Source organism: Nilaparvata lugens, chromosome 3 (assembly GCF_014356525.2).
Source record: "Nilaparvata lugens isolate BPH chromosome 3, ASM1435652v1, whole genome shotgun sequence".
Taxonomy (NCBI): Eukaryota; Metazoa; Arthropoda; class Insecta; order Hemiptera; family Delphacidae; genus Nilaparvata; species Nilaparvata lugens.
This window is the reverse complement of record NC_052506.1, coordinates 96,741,056-96,758,667: the sequence shown is the minus strand read 5'-3', so window position 1 is coordinate 96,758,667 and position 17,612 is coordinate 96,741,056. Positions and strand designations below refer to the sequence as shown.

At 34.7% G+C, this 17,612-nt stretch overlaps 1 protein-coding gene across 2 annotated transcripts in view; it reads left to right on the top strand.

The window, feature by feature from the left end:
* The window catches only part of LOC111046365 (cAMP-dependent protein kinase catalytic subunit 3), a 57,483-nt gene that overhangs the window by 27,139 nt on the left and 12,732 nt on the right, over positions 1–17,612 (top strand). Inside the window, exon 1 of one of the 2 annotated variants that reach the window (XM_039425196.1) lies at positions 7,961–8,010. The exons of the other annotated variant lie outside the window; for it this stretch is intronic. The gene's annotated coding sequence lies outside the window, so the exon portion shown is untranslated. Of the gene's footprint in view, positions 1–7,960; positions 8,011–17,612 lie in introns of those variants that run through there. 2 annotated transcript variants of the gene reach the window in all.

Genomic DNA, 17,612 nt, shown 5'->3' with positions numbered 1-17,612 from the left:
AATGTATTCGCGGCGCAAGTCCAGCGCGGTGAGAAAAAGATGCTGCTGCTGCCGCTAAGTGTCTTTGAACGCCCACACAATCTGAGCCAAACTGAGCGTCATCGGAACCCTCTACGACCCTCGTCACTCACTCAAACCCTCACCTCATCAATCTCCCCTTCCAACCAGCCAGCCAAACCACTGCCACTAATCCCCCATTAGTGCACGCACCCCGCTTTCCATTTCACAAATTTCAATTAATTTGAAAATCCAGGTACTTTTGTGTCTTCCCTGGGTTTATTGACCCTGACAGCATTTTTTTCAGACTGTATTTTCTGTAGAATGCTTTTCTCGAATTTATTATAGTTCTTACCAACACTCTCAATTGGAATTTCATTCAGAGAAATGAGGAAGGGTGCAATAATTGAAAGATTACTCAGAGAAATGGGTTGAGTCCAAGAGTGAGAGTGAGACTCTTTTGTCGTCATAGCTGTATCAATTACATTTGAATGTGTCAGTCAAATTGCATTTATTATTTATCTAAAAATTTATTTATTTTTCATTTGCATTTATTTTGATCATTTTGTTTAATATCAACTTAACTTTTTCAACTTGTACTCTTTTGTTCTTGTAAATGTACATAATATTATATAAACTTTAATTGAACTCACTACTGGCGCACAAGTGCTACTTTTGACAGTAGAGCCAAAATTTTATTATTATTATAATAATAATAGTTCCCTAATTTTTATGTATGTATTTTAGTTAAGTGCAGTAGCATATATTTATTTTTTGTAAAGCTGTTTTGTATTTTGTTTTTGGCAAATAAATTCATTCATTCATTCATCTATTACCTTAGATAACAGGTGCTCTATATGTGAACTCAGTCTTCTTCCTTCATCACACAAACACAAGTATAAGAAATTCACCAATTCATTTCTAAATTTGTATCGCACTTCATGTCCTCATTGTTATACTTTTGAGGTATATTATGCGGAATTTAGTTCTAGAGGAGGTAACACAGAATGATCGAAAGGTGAAAAAGTTCAATTGAGTTACGTGAGAATAATGTTTAGTAAATCTCCTCAAATTCAAGAAATTTTGATCATTATTTTCAGTTCAATTTCAATTATCTGAAATCAAATTATTTGACAACCAATTTCATTGTTCATACAGCCACTTTACAATGGAAGGTTGGATTGATCAAGGCCATCATTTCAAACGAACTCAATATTACTCAGATTCTAATGGGAGGATGGTCACATAGATCCATAAGAGTATTCAATTTTATCCTACTTCCCTAAATTCTATTATGATGATCTACTTTCAACTGATCTTGAAAACTGATATTATAATAAAACATATTCTTATTCAATATTCTCAGAAAAGCAACTACACCTATATTATACTGTATCTTCGAGGCAATTAGGCCTTGGAGTGAGACCAGCATTTGCACTTAATGATTTTTCTGAAAATTACTGGAGAATGAGCCAACTTTTGAAAAATGATAAACTTAAAAATAAGTTTGGCAACGAAAACTGAATGGAACCCTAACAGCTGAACAACGAATAACACATTTGTTAAAATAAAGTTTTTATAATGGAAGGACACCTGTCACTTCCTTAGAGTCTGCCATCAATCTTCCAAATAACAAATAAATTTACTGCTCCTATGTTGTTTTCTATTTTGAACATACATTATTTTGAAATTTTCGAGTGCGAGGTTGAATCTTGTTCATTACTTTAAACAGCCCACGTAGGAACAGTTAAAAACCTAGTCTACTCAAGATTATGTGTTCTTATCAAGTTGAAGTTTCTGTTTCAATGATCACCATTCATCAGTTGGTGTGATAAACTCCAAAACTCCTTTGTGCGTGAAGAACGAATATACTTCCTTCATTAGTGTGGTTTTAAAACTTGTGCCAAGTTCTGATCTACTTAGTTGATCGGTAAACATCGCGTGACGGATTTGTTGCTAAATTTTCTGAACAATAACTTTTGCCGCCTCTACTCATGAGTACCAATTAATTTTTGCCATCCATCTGCTTCTTACTTGTTCTTTTAATATTGCTGTTAGTCTTGCTATTCTAAATTCTGTTCCCTGCTCTTGATGCTGGGTTTGTTCTCAGCTATTTTGAATTTATATCACATGAGGTTGCACTTTAATCTGAACACGGATTTGTGTCAAGACTTTCTAATATAGTTCAACTACGGGACTTTCTAATATAGTTCAACTACGGAATATGTTTTATTATCCCTGGATATTACGCCAAGATTAGAGAATGAATTTTGCGGATAGGAAATACCACCAGAACAACTTATCATATTGCCCTCAACAGCTCTGGTCATATTGATAACTCCAGAAGGTCACTCGTGAGCGATCACATTCGGCAAAATCCATAAAATAAAAACTCGCACAAAAACTCAATATCTTGTATTACTCAATATGGCACTGATCGTTCATCCAACAACGTCCCCCATTTTCGTATAAACTGTTGATTAGATTAGGAACCAGAAATATCAAATTATGAATATCAAAAATATTTTCCAGCATAAGGACAGATCTGAAATTGAAGTATCACTAACTGCTACATTTTACTTTTGTTATTTTTCATTGGACTGTTTTTCCTGATTTGAAATAGTACCTATGCAAAGTTAGTTCCTGAGTTTTCAATCAATGAACATTTTTGCAGTAAGCAATACTGCAGTACCCTATATAAAATGTCATTGATTGAGAAAATTATTAATATTCAGTATTTATTTTTTTACTATCAAAACAACCCTATGATTTCAAATTCTTTTGATCGAATTGGTCAGATTATAGAAATTATTCACTTGGTAACAGCCCGCATTTTATATGGCAGGCGAAAAAAGGGAAAATGCTAATTAAACTATGATAAAATACGAGAATATTACGAAGAACAGAAAATATTGATAAATATGATAAAGCTCAAAACTACAATTAAATTAGACATAACAGAGGTTTGAATTCCAGATTCAAACAATTATTCAAATCAAATGACACTTTTCTGGAATGAATGTAAATGAAGGTTCCAATCAACATAATATTTTATGTTAAAACCATCTAGCTTAGCTTTACATGGAGACTAAGAACAAAATTAATTAGTTCTCTTATTATTTAGCAGCATCATTGTCAGCTCATTGAGTACTGCAGTCGAGACTTGAAGGTCTTATTTGAGCTTGCTTTTATTGTTATCAAATCCTTCAAATTGATAATTTTTTCAGCTTTGTATCACTTTGTTCCTTTCGCGGACTTCGATGATCCTTGGTATCTCTCAATGATTATAAACAAATCACGCCATACCATGCCTAATCGGAATTAATCTATTCTCCACAATATATATTTTTCAACCCGAGTCTATAACTCATCAACAAAAACTTGATAAAGTAGACATCTTGCTTCTTTATAGCCTTACTTCTCTATTAAAAACTTCAACCATTTTCTGGGTGGGGGTAATGGGGGGGTTCACTGGACGACCACCTCAATCCCCCCTTCTTACCAGGGCAGAGTCCAGGATCCACGCCTGTCTAATACATACGTAAAATTCTTCAAGTTTCGTCTTACATGATGAGGGAAGCTTCTCCTATTTAACCATAAGATAGACAATTCTGTTTTATTCAGTAAAGGTCACAATGTACTGTATGAATACCATATCCACATAAATAGTATGTTTCAGTATTCTGTCAATTCTTGATAAGACGTGATACAGGATATACAAAAAAAATCTGGTGTGGTGCACTCACACAACTTTCCTTGCCGTTATGAAAATAATTGATCACCTAACGCTAGTGTTCCCGCACATCTCAAGTCTACTATTCAAAGATTTGAGCCAGCTGGTGACAGGACAATAACGCTGGAGACACACGAAGTCTGCTAACTCTTCATAGTGAATCATTTAATAGAATCAACAGTTGCCAACAGTTTGCAATTGGATAATCACATTTTCTCGAATTTCGAGCTTATTTTTAATTTCAGGTGAAAATGTTACTGAACATTAATTGTAGAGATTCTCATGCTCAATCTATTCCACTCAAAATATTTTGTTTAAATTGTATCTGAAGCCTGATAATTGAGAATCTAAAATCAAACTTTGCATAGATGGGGCGGAGCTCCTGAAATTTTTACAGATATGGGACTTGTGGCAGTTGATAGAGCTTATCAATGACTATTTCAGGTATAACTTTAATCAAAATCGTTGGAGCCGTTTTCGAGAAAATCGCGAAAAACCCTGTTTTTGACATTTTTGCCATTTTAGCCGCCATCTTGAATCGCATTTGATCGAAATAATTCGTGTCAGATCCTTATATTGTAAGGACCTTACGTTCCAAATTTCAAGTCATTCCGTTAATTGGGAGATGAGATATCGTGTACACATATATCGTGTAGACGCACATACACTCATATATATACACACACACACACACACACACACACACACACACACACACACACACCACACACACACACATACACATACAACGCACATACCACTTTTTGGACTCAGGGGACCTTGAAACGTATAGAAATTTAGAAATTGGGGTACCTTAATTTTTTCAGAAAGCAATACTTTCCTTACCTATGGTGATAGGGCAAGGAAAGTAAAAAGATTTCATGTCATAATAAGATTTAGCTGATTTGTCTTTGACAAGAACTAGCATAATGTAAAATGCTAGTGGGTAACTTTTAATTGCTTTACAATATATTATTAGTAATAATATCATAGAGTAAACATACTGTTTGAAGATACTATAGTGTTTGAAGATTGCATCAGTTGTCCCTGATAATATTGAGCAATTTTGGTTTAATTAAATTCACTAACTTGCAAATAATCGGATGATCCAACTCTATCCTCACTTTTATTACTGTCAGACTCCCGACTAGAATTGGACATTTTCCAATTTCACACTTTTCTCTATATTTTCAACTTGAGAAATTGGAATGCTTCCAAGATTTACTGCTGCAAGAAACTGAGACAATAATAAACACTTCTTAACCCAAATATTGATATTCCAGATGGGATTATACAAACTTGATGTAAACGTGAGACAAGTTATTTCTCTGCCTTGTTTACTGAGCTGAGCATAGCCTTCCAAGTTCCAACGGCCAACCCATCCGTTAAATTAACGTTTTCAATTTCATCCTCAATCTGTGCGTTCATTCCTGGGCTGCTTCTTACTAGGCAACAATTCAAAACTTTCAAGTGTCATCTCCAGAAGCTTGCAACTTCGTTGGTTTGATTAAATTGGAATTATTAGAGTATCATTCGCTTCCAACTTTATCTTTTTGAATAAATATCTCAAACTCGAGTTATACCATCAATTATTTAGTTTCAACCAATCAGATCAAATTCCCATATTAACTTGTGACTATAGTAGAACTTGTTAATATAGAAATAATGTTCTCTATTATTTTGAATACCCGAGAATTTTCGAATAGAGAGTCAATAGAAATTATATCAATGTTTCCACGACTGTACTGTTGGAGATGTGACTGTATAGAATTATAGACCGCACTTGGTTACTACCGATGACCCAACGCCCAATAAGAGGAGAGAAATTCTTGCAAACGAAAACTAGTGAAGCAATAATATTGCAGCACGAACATTTTTCAAGATTGGAAATGATTGAAGAGTAAAGAGAGATATCGCCAAAGAAAATCACGACTATAAAAATTGCATCAAAGTTGAGTTTGGATGATTCATTTCGTCGATGATTGTCGATTCTAAACCATTATAATGGAAATCATGAAACCAGCTCATAGCTTAAACTGAGAGTTTGATGCATTACATATTATTAATTCCTCTTTTCTGGATTCATGTAATTCATAGTTTAGAACGGACTAAATTTATGAAGTAGAAGGACTACCCTTGTCATACAAGCGGTAGGCCTATGTTCAATCGTGTATCTTATTTTGACGATACTTACAAAAATTCATTGTATTCATGAATTGTATCATATCGTAAGTCTCGATCTCTTATAATATAATATTAATTATTATAATTCATATTGTATCATTTTTATAATATTTTTGTCATATTAATACAATATTTCTGATCCTGGAAACTGAGAAAGGAGAGATTGAATCAGTATGAGTTTCCATCTGATTAGTAAAATTCAAATTTAATTTTAGAGTTTCAAGTGTTAAAAGAGGAAGATTTGAGAGAATAAAGATGTATATTGCCTACTACTCTTCCGCACAATAGAAAGACGTGGGTTCAATGATCTTCAGTATCTAATTAGTTAGTAGGAAGCAATTCCAGAATGAATGATTCATATCAGTAAGGGTGAGCTGATACAATGAATAGACAGTTTAAAGATCAAGTGGGAATCGAATGAAAACTCCTGCGGTGAGCGGTTGTTAGAAGCACTAATTTCTTGACTGACCAGTGGCGACAAAGGTTTTTATTTGGCATTTATCAGTTACTTCTCTGCAGAATTTTGACAAATTAGAACAAAATAAGTGAGCGATTCAATTCATAAGTTTAAGGTAATGGATCATTTGTTTATTCATGCAGACAATAAAATTGAGATTGTAGCAGTTAACGGAATTAATTTAATGAGTGTTTTAAAATGCCAGCCAACGATCTTCTCGCTTTATAAGAATGGAATAAGACTTTCTATTATTGTGGTTAGGCATAACAATAAAATTCAAGGTTATTTTTATTGAATGTACAGTATCTAATATCTTTCCGCATTCAGATGATAAATAATAATGAGACCTCGTATTATAAAATATCACACTACTCACAACCGTTGAAATCAAGGTGAAGCATCATCATATCTAGATTCTGAAATATTATCTTAATGAATATTCCTCATTATTCAATTCGCTATATTCTACAAAATGAATCGTATTGATCAAAATTATTGAACTAAATGTCAAAATGTCTTTGTCGACAAAATGTCTTTGACATTCTACTTCTATCAATAACAATTATTTAAGAAAAACCAATTTGGAATTAGAATAGAGTACCTAATTAGAAGTTGTTATGATGTATCAGAGTGAAATTTAGAAGACGTATAAGGAAATATAAAATTGTATTAGGAGAATGTCCCAATAGGACAAGAGTAATACAAATAAAAGATATAATGGTGATTTAACTTGGAAAATCAGCTTCTGGCAACAAACTTGGATCGCAAACTGGCGGGCGACAAGCGATTTGTCGCTTCAGTGTGCGACAGTCTCGCCATTAGTTACATCTATGCACAAAAATAGTGCCATCTGCCATCAATAAGATTCATGTGATAAGTTCAACCATAAAATAATTCAGTATTGTAGCCCGCTCTTGACTGGTGCTCTTTTTCTGACATAGTAGTTGATAAGTCTTTTCTTTGAAGCTGCAAAGCAACGATTCATTATTCAGAGATGTAGGTCAAGCTCTTTAATCTGTAACTATGCCAGTCTTTGAATAGTTGAGGAGGGTGTCTTTAACTTTCTAACTCCTTCACTTCTATTCCAGTTCGACCTATATTTATCCATTGATACTCAAACAAGGAATCGTGAAACTGGAAGCTCAACTTCCGCAATTACTCTTCTGCTTGATTCTAATTGGAGTTGTGGGCTTGATGTACAAATATTGTCTCCTTATATCTCGTTAACGGTTATATATTCATTGTCATTGAAGTGTCTTGAATAATACAGAGTTCATTTAGTGATGAATCATCATTTAAATTCTAGTGTAACGAATGTAACAAAACAGAACTGTTTCAACCATTTTATTCACATTGCAGCGTGTTTTCAATTTGCTAGACTTTCAATGGAGAGATTTCTCACCAATTAGTTTTTTTAAAGAAAATACTAGAGTACGGTATCTATCAATCAGAAAATTTCACGTAAAAATACACAAAAATCAAACCAATTGTGTACAGTCGCGAGAACAGTTCTGGCCAAATTATTCTGATGATTTCCAACGTTTTCTATATATGAATTATTTCTCATAAAGTTATTTTTTTCAGGTAAGGATGCATTTTTGGTGCCATTGACAATGGAGGAGATTATTTATCAATATTAGTGAGTAAATAATCATAAACAAATTACGGTAGTTCTTCTCCCTTATATCCTTGTAGGTTCCAATATTGATTGAAGCTCATTTAAAAATACTGTCAAAGTGTCGATTAATCTCTTGTCGCATAATAATGTCGACATTAATATTTTATTCCACTGCTCAAAGAATGTACAACAGTTTTGTTGAAATTGGAAATATTAGAAATAGCTATTTTTCAAATTAATAGACAATGAGTAAAAATTTAAGTTCTCCTTTTACAATAGAAATCTCCTTAAGGGATAATACAATGAATGAATAAATCATTACAAAAAAGTTAGTCTTTCTGTTTTGAGATCGTTTCGTATTCCAATAATTCGAAACCACAGAAATTGAAGGATGTTTATAAAGAAAAAGAATGAAGGAAAATTTATTGGTATTGGTTCTAATTCCAAAATTCAATTAACAATATCTACGTTGTTATCAGTATGTATAATAAGCATAGCCACATGAGAAGCGTCATTGAACCAATATGTTATCTTATAATAGAGATCTTGATATTATTAATAGTACTTGATATGATTTGATAAGACTGTAATATTAGAGGACAATAGAATTTTAAGCTGAATATTAAACATGTCTGGAATATTATAAATAATGCCATAAGATATAAGAATACAGGAAATACAAGTACGAGTAAGAATACAGAATACTCTTTGAAACTGGCGTGTGAATAGGAAATACCTTTATATTTGGAAAGTGAAACTTACAAATCTATTAAACCACGAAAATCAGTATTTTTAAACTAGCTAAATTTAGCTGTTTCAGTTACCATTTTCCTTAGGGTTTGTATATGAGAACTCTTCTCTTATGATTCGTCTCTTATATTTATTTATAAGGGATCTTCTTTAAAGTTGAATTGCATAAATTTGCTACATCTTTTGAGAGAACATCAGACAGTTTGACTCAGAGACGTTTTTCCCCAGACTAGAATAGTTGATGTTTCCAATTTACGTTCTCTGGAGTTGGCGAGAAAAGTATAAACAAACTGGAAGGCCGTGGAGCTTGTGAAAAAAACGCACGCCGATGTTAACTGCATAATTTTTCAGCAGTGCCGGGAAGCACGGATGGTGCTTGTCATTTTTAATGAAAACCGTATTTATAGCCTGGGGCTCAGTCACTGCCGGTCTCTAGTCAAAGCGATACGCACGCTACCACCGAAACAGCAATGATGCTACTGCTGCTGCTGGTGGTGATGATGAGGATGATGATGATGATGATGTTGCTTCTGGAACCCTTCACTTCACTCCACGTCTGCATGATAGTTTTGCGTCCGATCCACCCACACCTCCTCCACCAGCTCCTCCACTTGCTAGAGCAAAAAACAGCTATAGTTAGTTTCCCATCAAACTGACAACATTGGTTAAATGGAAAGCATTTGTGTTGTACTAATACAGAATGCTGACAGTTCAAAGTGAATCTGACTATTGCATGATCCTCGTCCCAACTGCCAACGTAACGTAACGCCTCGCCTCTCTACTCAGGAGCATGCACCCGTCCAAAACACGTGCTAAAAATACTGCAATGTAATCATTTGAAAGCCAATGTAAATTTGCGATTCGATATTTCGCCCCGTCCAGTGTAACACTGAACACCTGTTACAGATCGGCTGTGTTGGCTATCCAACCACGTCTCTTAGGTCAAGAACTATCGTCTGTTTCTTCTTCTTAGTGCTTCAGACAATATTAATTATGCAGGCTACTTCAGACACTTCATTTTATCAAAAAGAATGAGAAAAATATTTGTTATTTCTAAGTCACGAAAAAATGTGAAAAAACGCGTTTTTCAAAGATTCTTATTTATTCAAAGTGAGATCAATATTTTCAAGCACAAAAATATTGAGATAGAAAGTGAAGCAAACCAGGAGACAGCAAGTGATTTACGTGAAGATTGCCCAAAATCAATACTGTATTTTAAATATTGAAGAACATCATACTTTGCAATTATTGACAAACGTTTTCCAATATATTTAACCGACATTTTAAATATATAAAAGTGTGAATCTAGTCCATCTTTGTACTGTCGCAATATTAATTGTTCAAGCAAGAGACTAATCAACTAATCGCAATGTGGTGAACAAATTTGAGGAAACTGGTACGGTAAACGTTAGAACCACCCCCATACAACAATGGATCGCAAGGTCTAGATCCCAAGAATATAGTCGCTGTACATGTGAATGTGCAGGAGAATCAGCGGCAGTCATCAGGCACAAGATCTCAGCCTCCCTGTCTTCAAGTTGACGAATACAGCTAATGATTATCCACTTCTTGTTGCCGAAACTGGATGTTGACAATATGCGATTTTAGCAAGACGGTTTAATGTACTAGCAGATAGCACACAGACCAATATTCTGGATGTGTGATTTTCATACACATGGTTATTTCGCGCAGAGGCGATGTCAACTGGCCTCAATAATAGTGTGATTTGACTCCGCTGAACCTTTGTTTGATTTGTGCGCCAAACAAAATAAAATCGAAAATTTGACGTCTTAGATCACCTCCACCGTGCGGCCACTGAGGTGGCGATCAGAACATTTTCATATGCATATGCCATGCATATGACCTTTCAAACAAAAAATAAATAATTTCGTAGATAGGAAACGCTCAATGAAAAATCCTATGTATGAAATTTTTACTTTAAAAGTATCAAATTCTATGAACACAAAAATGTATTAAATTAAGTCACAGTTATGGATCATGAACTTGTTGAGCCAGTTTAAAAATTAGACAGGGAAAACGATACCAGTTACTAATACAGTTACAGTATCTACACTACATTGTTAGCAAACCCACACACAAACAAGACCAGCTGATAGAAACGACCAGATGTCAATCTTGAGTCCCAACAACTCTGTATTCAATAAACTACCCACCTTTAAATGTTGTGTCCCTGACAAAGTAGTAGTTTATCTTTCTTCACACCCAATATTATTGTTGGAATAAATCAATTCGTCCTATTTCCTTGTTCTTAACAATTGATTTCATACTCAAAAAGCTTTGTGCCATCTTAATCTCTAACCTTGAACTTCCTATTACAAGTTCAAGTTGAGCATTTTATTCACTTTCGATTGAATCCTGTGATCTACATGCAAACACATAATTGATTGAATTGAAGATATTCACAAATCAAAGTAGATTACAATGATCAGCAACAAATAGGTTCATTGAACATGGAGGCAAGGCAGTTAAGTCGCCGGTCGGATCTTTTCAATTCAAGAACGCATTTCCACCAGAAATTATCCCTCATTACTCAAATGCCCCTCACTATATTATCTTTTATCTGAATTAATATATTTATATATTAATGAACGTCTGTCTAATAATATCAATATAGTAGAACTCTATCAGTAAACTTTATGGGTGAAGAGATTTGAAGAGTGTATCTCTCAATTCTATGATAAGGATTTATTGATTCATACAATAAGTACATCATCAAAATGATAGGGAGAGAAAAAAGTTAACCTTGTGCTATTCCTCTCCCAAATTTAGATAATATTAAATTCATTTTTATTTGTTATTTGTTTATTTTTATTTGTTTTATTTTTTTTTGTTTAACAAATAAAAATAAATTAAATATTATCTAAATTTGGGAGAGGAATAGCACAAGGTTAACTTATCACTGATGCGAAGATAATTGTCAACTTTAAAAAGGACAAATAGATTTTTCTCTTTAAGAAAAATCAGAACAGTTCTAATTTAACAAAGCTTGGGATGTATAAATACAACACATTGTTCTGTTATTTTCGAAACGTTGTATTGAGGAGACTACTATCGTCTAGAAGTAGTGCTACTAAAAAACCAACAACATAGCATGCAACCGTTCTTCTGATTTGACTACTATCAAGAGCATCAAAACGGAGAGTGATTGTTTGACAGTTGACACGTTAGTGTAACTCACGGTATCACGATTTATCCTGTTGTATACCGTGGTGTAAACCACTGTCCAATACGGCAGTAACATGCGTCAGGCATCACTATTGGGTGAGAGGGTTGGGCTGCTTTGCTCAAGGGCAAACCACAAACCATCAGCCTCCGTTGCCGACAGTTGAATCAAGCAGTGCAACTCCTGTATAGTGAGTTTTAATGTCAGCATAAGCTAAATAAGAAGCGTTGATGTAAATCATTACGAATTGTGACAGCATAAAGTGAATCTCACCAAAGCACTGGCATGAGGCCACCCGAATCCATCAATTACACACGCTCGCTGCTCCGTCTCGTCCGACATCCACCCCCCCCCCCCCATCAGCCACTGACGACGCGAGTCAGTTTCGCGTGTTCATCTATATCTGTCCATCACACCTGCCGCGCTGCCCCTCACCACTACACCATCACCCCTTGACCACTTATTACAATTGTAGCGCATCTACAACTGTTATTATAAAAAATTATTATTGTACTTGCGATGTTATCACATTGTAGATTCAGCAATTATACATTTTTCACTCACTGAGAAAGGAAATCAAGATATCATTTATAATTTGGAAGTGTATGAATTTGAATTCTTCTCAATCTAAAGTGACGTCTTTGGAAGTTAATAATAATGTATCTTTATTGCATTGAAATCTGTACATTACAGTCTATGGCAATCGTCAAAAATAAAACAATATACACATGCATACATTTCAACAAAACACAATGTATCAATCACAGCTCAGATCTTTAGCAATTACCTTCTAAAGGGGTGGACTTTTGAGTCAAAACTGGAGATAATGATATATTTGTGAGGAATCTTTGGTATTTTTAGTTCTATAGGACATTGGCCATCCCTGACATACGGTAGTTTGGTATGGACAAAAACCAAGAATGATGTCTCACGAAATCAGAGATGAGGTTTCTGCGCAGCATTCAAGGATACTCAAGATGAGACCACATAAGAAATGAAACAATTCGAAGTGAGTGCAATGTGCAACCACTAACAGAAATCATAAAAAATACAGATTGATGTGGACAAATCACCTGCGTCGTATGCCAACAACTCGTCTTCCACTACAAGCTTGGAAGTTGCAGTTGGATGGGAAAAGAGACGTCGGAAGACCGCGGAAGCGGTGGACACCGGAACAGGCTTTACAAGCCTAGTCCATGATGGATGATGATCTTTGATATTATTCAATCATATATATCATATAGGTAACGAAAAAAAGCTTGCGCTAGCTTTGAAATTTACTCACCTGATTTCTTCAAGCGATGCGGGTATCTAGACCATGATTTAGTGTGTGTGAAAAATAAAATATGGATATGAAAAAATAACTTGGTTTTATAAAGAAAACTGTAGAGTGCGAGAAACATTATATTAGGACTCAATAAACCGGAAGCGAAGGATAGGAAGGCCTGTCAAGCAAGAATATTCTTTTGGTGTTCGGGAGGAGTTGAATGGTTGAGCTTTGGAGATATGTGAATTAATGGCAATGAGTTCATTAGCCTCAATTGTGAGACAGATGCATCAGCTCTCATAGTTATCTATTATCCAGCATTTCATACTCAGAAGCATTCCCACGAAATAATCTCAACTTTGATTTCTGTTCATAATAGTTGAAGGGTGGGGGAATATTACAAACATGATATCAGCGGAAGAACAAGATTGAAAAGTTACTCATGAAAAGTTCACAACAAATAGTTGGAGGAGTAAAGTGTCTCTGGTATTGGAAGTAAAACCCATCAATTCTAATAGTAATGAAATTAAATGTCGTCAATTGAGAAAAACGTGATTTCTGAAGACTATAATTTTATATTTGATTGAACCTTTTAAAATATGTAGAATTTCTTGAAAATTTCTATATAAATTGAGAAACCTCAAACGGCTTCAGCCAAATTTTCTCCAAAATACTTGAACCAAAGACATGTTTCCCCAAACATCTCATTCACATTGGCTTTGAAGAAAGCGGCAGCCCGATATAAATCCGACTCGTAATTTATTATTTACCTTCCATCCTGTTACAATTTGCATGCCCTGTGTGTTGTTAGCCAACTTGGCTCATCAAAATTGGCTCATCCAATCTAGTCTTTCAGATCACGCTAACTGTCAATCGTAAATTTGAGATTCAGTAAATTGGAGGTAATGTTGGTGTAAGCAAGTTTTCTCGTTGATGGACTTTCATGAGATCCTTCAAGTCTTGGTGATTATATCTTGACGCACTTCAAATAATAATGATACAAGGGCATTCCTTGATGCAATACACTTCTAGAGACTAATAAGTACAATAAATCGCCTGATAGATGTCGAGAGTCCAATCCAAGCAACCCTTGTACAAAAGTGGTGTGGTAAATAAAGCCAATACCTCTCAAATAAAGTACCTTAAATTCAAAAATTTTCTCCTTTCCGAGCGATAATGAGGCGAAATGAATTTTTAACTTTCACTTCTATCCAAAGCCAAGCTATGAATTTCTAATTGAATAACTAGTTTAGATTATATTGAAAAGGATATACTAATAAAAAAATAGCCTTTTTGAGTTGACAAAGGACAAACGAGGTCAAGATTTACAAGACAACATTCTTGAACCTCATCGGCCAACCTTATTTGTGGAGCATCCTTGTCATCTTGTTTTATAGTCTTAGTTTTTACAAAACAAATTTCCATACCGGAACAAAAGATTGCGGAGTGACCGCTACATAATAGACAGCTTTCGATTTTTATTGCAAAGAAAGGGAGCGTGGGCATGGTTAACAAGTCAACAGCCTACGAGCAGAGCACTTGGCACTTTTCAGCAAACAACTGATATCGAAGAATCCAACGGCGACCTCATTCAATCACAGCCTCGCTCACACACGTTCAGCTATTCCAATCTCAATATGAGAGGCAGCAACTATCAATCCAGGTTTTGCCCAAATTTGTGTAGTTGATTGGAGTGATAGATTGCCAATTAGATTCAGAAATAGAGAAACAGATTTTCTCTTGTCATCGTAAAATGAAAACCGAACTCTCGATTTTCTAATTATGTAAATCCTTTTCACAAACATTCTAGGGTTCTAGAGTGTATATGAAAAGAACCCGAAACAAAGACAATCTAGGATTAGATTTAGTTATTAGTGTTTTGGCAACTTGGGACAGTTCATATAGGAATAACCATCAAACCTGGGGTTACGATATTAGAGTCAGGAGCATACTGTGGGCACGAGTATGAGATATATATGCATCGGAACAGGTTTATAATTAATTCAATTCCACCTTAATAGATTTGTAAAACATTTTTATTTCCAGTAAGACATATCGTTTGAGTTCCAAAGCCGAATTTCCATTTCTATATAATTCTAGTGTTCTGATGATGTAGGCTATATTCATTTTACATTTTGTGTATTGTTATATCGCAGAAAATTATTGTCATTCCTTAAATTTATCAAGAACGTGATCGTTATGATTCTGGACAAACCAAGCCCAATTTCATCTCTATCTAAGAATTGGTATTAGAAATCAAAGCATAAGGCTAATTGAAAATTTGAATAATTTAATGAATGTAATATTACATGATTTCAAAGTCATTACATTGTATTTCCATAGAACGATATTTCTATATTTCTAATTGGATTAGATAAGTAACGATCGCTTCTTCCTTATCTGTCGGACCAGTGATCAGATCTCTTGATGCCTCTCCTACAATTGAATCAAGTATGGACGACAAAATCACTTTTCGGTGGTTTGGAACTCACATAGAACTGTAGAACAATATTATACCTCTCATCATCGTCCTTCTTATTACCCACGCACAAGAAAAAGCTTATGTAGGCATCACCCTAAGCAAAATAAAGGAGGAATTATGAATGGCAATGTTATTTCCAACGTACATCCGGAGTGTGAACATTCTTCCAAGTCTTCTCGGCTATTTTTAAAAATGTTATCTCTTGTCATTGATATAATTTTAACATTAAAGAGACTTGGAATAGCATTGTAACTGATTAAGTACTCGTAGATTACGTAATGCATGCATACATTCCAATTCTTATTACATCCTGTCATGAGATCCTTCATTATTATATAATTTTGGTACTAGACTAACTTTATTACAATTTACTTCAGCGGTGAGTGTGAGTATTGCGATTCGTGTTCTGAGAAGAAATTCAGTCCAGAAAATTAATCTGTTAATAGAATTTCCAATACATTCATTCATCTGGAACAAATTCATCCAGACCTTATCACTACTTTTTTTTAACCATTTCCATAAATACAAATCACGATTGTCGGGCTATTAAGTCCTATTAATACCTGCATGAGAAATAATCATTGTTGCAGCTTCCAGGTCGAAAAACGGGAAAATGTAGGCCTAAGCTCCAAAATTCTGTTTATCAATGGAAAACTTAAAGTTGATGAGTCAAGACGATAGAATTTCAAGGAAATATAGAATGATGAATCAATAATGAGATGATACGAAAAATCCAATTTTTCATTCTTTTAGCATCACTGCTCATATTAGAGTATAGTTTTGATCATTGTAACAGTCATGTGACTATAAAAGCTCTTGATGCAAAATAAGTCTGCTTTGATCTTGTTTCGGTTGGGATCCACTGGTAAGAGCAATTATTGTTCTTTGGCTGCTCATAATCTTTACTCCACTTTCAACGCTGAATCGAAACAAAGGGACAGAAGGAAAACGATTACTGTCTATAATTTTCCATCTCATTACTTGAACTTCAACTTGCCCTATTTTTCAGATCTGCCAGTTTTTCGCAGCATGTCTAGATATGACTATATCACGCCATGATTGATGTTACCCAAGTTTAACGCCGGACAAAATCTAAGTTTCACGATGAATCAAAATTTAAGTCTTGTGCGATATACACATGAAGATATATATGCCGGTATCCCAGTGATGGTTTCTATTAGGAATATTATCTGTTTGAAGGGATTTTCGAAAAAGTTTCTGTGGTAGTAATGAAGTAAGAATGTCTGGGCAGCTTAGCTGGGGAGTAACATTTTCATCCAATCCACCAGTGCACCACAAGTGTTATTCAGGCGTCATAAGTGAAATTCAACATAAAATATACTTCGTGTAACTTCAGACTTGGAGGAATTTGCGGCGCAGAGAAATGGAGGGAGATCAGCCAATTGCAGTGATGGATTGAGTCATAGGTGGAAGCGTAGTTGTCGAATAGAGTCAGTCGAGACTACAGATTGCAGAGAGGAAACTTCCTAAATTTAACATGAGCGCTTGAATAATCACTGGAAATTAGAGAACGCTGGCTGATACACAACGGCAACATAGCAGCCGTTGTATTCATGCCGCTTTATGTCTTCTCTGCTGGGCATGTCCATCTCAAGTCGGAAGTTGATTTAAACGAAGTAGTATGAAGATTGTCTACTTAGTACTTTTTAAATTATATACGAATATTCTATCTTTCTATGAAGGTTGTCTACTTGGTACTTGAAAAGTGAAAAAGATTATGATGATAGCTCTGAACTATTGTATATTTCATAAGAATGTAGAAGGTAACGATGGAATGTTGTGATCTGAATTCAAATTACAATAATTAATTTCCTCCTGCTCATTTCGGCCACCTCTTGCTAGCAGTGTTGGAAAACATAAATGATTGTCGGCTTTCCCAATGTCACCGACTACCCACCTCTCAGACTGTTTGTTCAGAG